Source organism: Sciurus carolinensis, chromosome 13 (genome assembly GCF_902686445.1).
Source record: "Sciurus carolinensis chromosome 13, mSciCar1.2, whole genome shotgun sequence".
Lineage (NCBI taxonomy): Eukaryota > Metazoa > Chordata > Mammalia > Rodentia > Sciuridae > Sciurus > Sciurus carolinensis.
Genome location: NC_062225.1, coordinates 64,480,884 through 64,486,916, shown reverse-complemented (window position 1 = coordinate 64,486,916; position 6,033 = coordinate 64,480,884).

Sequence of the window (6,033 nt, the reverse complement as noted above, 5' to 3'; positions counted from 1 at the left end):
GCAGCTTTCCACACACATCCTACTCAGTGTGACAAGGAAGCAATGGGGTTGTAGCATTAAGAAAAGAGATGGAAAAGAGTCCGGTCTTGGGGACAACCTGGTCGTCAGGCTCAGATCTGCCATTTATTAGCTCAATAGATTTAGAAGTCTCTTCTTCACCAATTAACAATAGAATTGTCTGGTTCATAGGGGGAGCTGCATTGTGAGGGGAGAACTCAATGCCGCCATGTCTCCAGTCCTCTGTGTTCAGCTCCTGGCTGGTGAAGGTCTCTAGGATGAGATACCTGCTCTCTGCAGCAGGTTCCCTGGCAGTCACTCTCCCCTTGTTCCCTTGGGTGATTTGGCCTACAGTTCCCACCCTCCCTACAGCATGGTGTGGGCTTGGGGCTGGTGGGAAGTGAACCTAAGTAATGTGTCCAACTTCTGGGTCATGTCCTTAAGACAGAAGTTGATGGCTTTCCCATTCATCTCTCTTCCCATGTACCATGCCCCTGCCACACTGCTGAGATGACAAGAATGACTTAAGGTAACTTCCTAAAAACCTGTGAAATTGGTATTACTTCATTACCTATTGGCTGATTGAGGCTTATAGGGTCAAAGTAATTACTGGAATTTGAAGAGCTCTCAGAGGAGCTGGTATCAGAATGCAGGCAGGACCACTTAGACTAGGGAGAACAACTTTTGCAAGATCTCAGAGGTTCACAGGTTTAGTTGTTAGTGCTGGTATATTTTCTTTTCTTTCTTTCTTTTTGGGTCCCCCTCACCCCTACTCCTAGGGATTGAACCCAGGAGTGCTTAACCCCAGCCCTTTTTTACTGTTTTGAGACAGAGTCTCACTAAGTTGTTTAGGGCCTAAGTTGTGAGATTGGCTTTGAACTTGTGATCCTCCTGCCTCAGCTTCCCAAGAAACTGGATGTACAGGCATGAGCCACTGCACCCAGTGCTGGTATGTTTTCTGATGCTTCTTTACCTGCTATAGAACCAGGATAGTGGAACTTTCACTGGAAAAAAAAAAAAATCTTACCTTTTGAAGAGAGAGATTTTTATGATCACAGGGGAAATAAACTTCTCGGGTTCTACAACATTTTTTTAAATAACATTTTGGAACAAACACTACATTGAATGTTTATGTTAATTGTAAGATTCATTCAATTTCAGAAATATAACATATGGAAACATATACTTCTTAGAACTGAGGAAATTTTATATGTCAACAGAAAGTAGTTTACTGAGCAGGGTGTGGATGTGGGAGAGCAGATTTTTGTCTCCATTTTTGTAGAAAAGAACTAACCAGAGAGGGTCCCTAGCTAGGAACAAATATCTGAATATAGTTACACTTGTAAATCTTTATTTTTGGTACTGGGGATTGAACCCAGGGGTGCTTTACCACAAGCTTTATCCCCAGTCCTTTTTTAAATTTTGAGATGGTCTCACTAAGTTGCTTAGGGTCTCACTAAGTTGTTGAGGCTGGTCTTAAACATGCAATCCTCCTGCCTCAGTCTCCTGAGTTGCTGGGGTTACAGGTGTGTACCACTATGCCTGGCTGTGAATTTTTATTTTTAAAAAATTGACTTGTGAAAAGGTAAAATCAGAATAGGTATCTTAACATTTTTGTATTTTCCTGATCACTCCCTCTTGAAGGCCTTATTATCTTACATAATAAGGGGATGATGTTCACTGTGGTTGAGAAGGTGTGTAAGATTCTTCCTCTCAGAAAAGAAAGGAGTGGGACTGGACTCCTGCCAATCTGCTCAGTGGGATTATCCAATCCAATATACAGTCTTTGTTTTCCTCACATAGAATTTTAAGACATTTAGACATCATTGTTGTTTGCTTGCTTCCTGGTGAGTGAAATATTTAAAAAGAAATGGTCTGGATCCTGTCCTGACAGTAATACTTGTGATTACAAGAGGATTTAGGGGCCTCTTTGGAATGGGTAATGTGACCTCTGATTCTTGTTTGTCTCCCCAGGCTTAGGTCATTCTGTCAATTGGCCATTTCGCATACTTGACTCTGAATTGCCTGGCACGTATGATGGAGGCAAAGGGCAGGAAGGTAGGTGTATTAGCACCACACACCTACAAGTGCAGGCCGGCCTCATGTTATGTGAAATCCTGCCCTCCCCTTCAGCTCCTGTCTTATCCATGGTAGGGATAAATGGCCATGGGCTTTCCAGACTGTCTCTTCTGTGGCCTAATCACCATATGGGGTCCAAGGTGGTCCTCAAAAGGGAAAAGGGGTCCTCAACTCTTTGGTCCCCTCTGGCAGAGTCTTGACTTACATCACAGAAAGATATGTCAAAAGAGACACAAGAAGAGATTTGTTTAGGACGTCGGAGATTTATTCAGGAAAAGAAACACTAGAGCAGGATATGCACTCACAGGGAGAAGGGGTGCAGGAAGTTGAGATTCAGGCATGCTTTGGGGTCTCAGTCTTTTAAAGATAACTGTGTAAATGGTGAACATGAGAAGTGTACAGGTGGTTCAGCTTAATGAGCTTGATTCTTTCGATGGTGGAGCACAGAGCCAGGTTTGGCGTTATTTGGTTAATAGTGCTTGGACTGCAACCCTATCATGCATCTCTAACAACATTTCCCTCTAGGTTTCTTTTACTTAGTCTAAAAATACATTCTGTAAGCAATTGATGTACTCTATGATTTATTAGACATTTTAAGAATTTAGGTCTAGAGAAAAAACAGGCCTGGGAGGTTCAAGGTGAGGGTGTTTATGGAGTTTTGGAATTGGAAACTAGCTTACAGTGCCTCTTTCCTTCCCTGTTCATGTCCTCACTACCTATCCTACTTCTTCTTTCCCACCTCAGCCTGGCCCATGCCCAGGGACACAGCTGCAAAGGAGGCTTATTTAAATGTCCTTCCTTTGCATTAAGATCTTTCTTTCCTCTTTTCTTTTTCTTGGCTACAGGCTTATTACTCACCCCCCATGAGAAAACGGTTGGGAAAAAAAATGTCTAGTGTGATTGAAATCAAGTCAGATTAGTAAAGCAGGGATCAAATAGCATAGGGTTTCTGTGAGCCAGTCAGCTTTACCACTGGTGTTTTGGACCAGGCAAGTTGGTCCCTCTGACTCTGGCCCTCTCTGCAGCAGCATTCCTTCTGGATGAAGTTGTGCCTTTTCTTTAGCAAGAGATGAGCTATTTTCCAGTGTAGCTCAGGACTGAGATTTACCTTGGAATCCCTCGAGTAGGAAGAGAGTGAAACCTTTTTCATTTAGGGTGTTTACTAAAGACTGGCCCACCAGGCAGGTGGAGCCCATGAGACAGGGGAGGTGGAGGCATTTGATCCAGGACGCTTTGTCTAGTGTGATATTTTGGCCTTTGTAAGGGAGAAGAAATTCCTTTTCCTCCTCCATCCTGTGTTCATGGTGGAGGCCCCTAGGACAGAAGATGGATTAACAAGAGAAAACCATGAAGTTTTACATGATATCAAGACTTCATCAAAAACTGAACCCCCCTCCCCCCCACAAAGAAACAGTTAAACTTGTGTATTTTCATGTTGTTTCATGAATGTTGGACAATTATGGAGAAATGTAATTGGACAAAGGGGTGTGATCCAAGACAAATAAATTTAGTGGAACTTAACCAGGCTTGTAATTCTGATTCTTTCCTTTGATGTTGTGTATTCAGGGACAAGAATGTTCCTTTCTTCTGGACATAGGGATGGCACCTCACTAACAAGGGTGTTATGATTTATTTTAGTGGAAGATCGGAAAATCCTTCCTAGATCTTATGACATGCTTCAGGGGAGAAAGGCAGAAACTTGGAAGGGTGAGAGTAACCTTTCTGCCTCTGCTGTTTTCTCAATGCCAAGTTGTCATCTTTGAGAGTAGCGTGTCCTGAATCCCATCAGCTCCTGGACTGAGGGTGATGGAGGACTGCTCCATTCTAGAGTCAGCAGTTAGTAGAGCAGGGGTCCTAACCACTGTTCCTGCTGCAGGAACAGTGCCCACCACTCTTGACTACTCCGTGGTCTTCTGGAGGGGAGGCTCAGCCACTTCCAAGACCCTGGGCCCCTCCTCTCTGGTAAAGTGCCCTTTGGTATCTAGCAGTGAAGGATCATTGCTGCCTCTTGTCAGGTAATGAGAGAGCTTTCCTTTCAGGATTCCTGTCAATTTGACCAGCTGCTTTCTCTCTGAGGTGAGCATGGGCGAATGCATAGTAAACCTCTACATATTTGTTATGGGGAGATTTCTGGAGTCCTACAATCATTTTAGAAGATGGAGACTTTAGTCAGTTTCTGTGCCTCTGCCTGATGCAAAATGAACTTCTAGTCACTGGTTATCCCTCTGCCAGCATTAGCAAATCAGGACAGGACTAGGAATGCACTGCCCCCAAGGGACCCTTTGGGAGAGGTGCTGGAGACTTGGAGGAGGATCAACTGGACTCCTGAATTGGGGAGCTTGGACATTTGCATTCTGGGGCTGGAATAAAGCAGGTTTAGTTGCATCCTCTCCTCAGTTACATACAAGGGCAGCCCTTATACCTGCTACTCGTGAGTACATCCTCCTTGAAAATCTGACACTAGTGTCTCTCCCACATGCTCCAACACCCTCTGCCCAATTCTTTGATCAAATCAACGTAGTAAGCATCTCTACTTTTCCTGCCCTAAACCTTGTGGCCAAATGTTCCTTGCCTCAAACATGATTGTGGAACTATGAGTGTATGTGCCCCCTAAAATTCATATGCTGAAATCTTAACCCCCAAGGTGATAACTAAAATTTGGGATCTTTGGGAGGTGATGAATTCAGGAGGGTAGGGCCCTCATGAATGGAATTAGCGTCCTTATTTATGTAAGAGAATCCTCAGAGACCTTTGCTGCTTCTACTTGGACATAGGCCATCTTAGACCAGAAAGTTAAAACTCGCCCAACACTGAATCTGCCCAATGCTTTGTTGTTGAACTTCTCAACCTCTAGAACTGTAAGAAATAGGTATCTGTCATTTACAACCACCTAGTTTATGATATTTTGTTACAAAAGCCATAGTGGTTTCTTCACTATATAATAGTGTCTTAACTGATAAATATTTATGAAAATGTTTAATGGACATCACAGAGGTTGCTTTTGATATGAAAAATATTTATCATGGAAAAACTTGAATGAGAATGATTCTTTTTTTTTTGTTATTGCAGTGCTGGGGATCGAACCCAGGGCCTTAGTGTTTGCAAGGCAAAGCCCTCTACCAACTGAGCCACATATCCAGCCCATGAGAATGATTCTTTAAAAATTATGGATGTCTCAGAGAAAGTAAAAAACATTAAATAGAATGAAAGTACAAGCCAGAGATGTTTTTTTTAGTGGCGTGGTCAAGGGAATGCACAAAGCCCAAATATTAAGACGATACTATTAAAGTTGATTTAATGGAAGAGATTTTTGGGGGCTCTGGATCTGTGTAGATCTGAGTGCTGTCGACTAATGTGACATACTTTAAATAAATATAGTTTATGCATCAACATTTCTCACAATTTATGGCAGTTGTACAAATTAACTGCATAGGCTGGACTTTGGAGACTTGGACTTGGCTGGGTGGGTGGGGGGTGAGTGTTGTAGGAGGTGTGGAATTGTGTTGGAAAACCAGAGCAGTCGCAGAGGTCCCCCAGAGCTTCCTTAACTGGCAATGACAAAAACAGCTCCAATTATCACCCCTTCTCTAAAAATCTTCATGGCTTCCTGGGTCCAGAAACAAGGTCTTTAGCATTGTGTATTCTTCTACAGTTATTTGAGGATGTATTTTACTTTCCATCAGATTATACTTCAGTGAAGGTATATCTAAATATCTGGGGTATTCCAGGCTTTGTCTTACACGTGGTATCTGAATATACCTCTTATTTTCCCTCTCCTTCTCCCTTTAGCGTCATCTCCTCTGTTCTTACCTAGTGGACAGTATAGACGAGCTTCTTGAATTCTGAATTGCAATTGAATTGTCTAGGGATACGGGTAACCTGTAGATGCTGGGTCTCTGGGCTTGCATTTCTGTCAAGTTCCTCAGGTGATGACGATGTTGCTGATCCCGAGACATC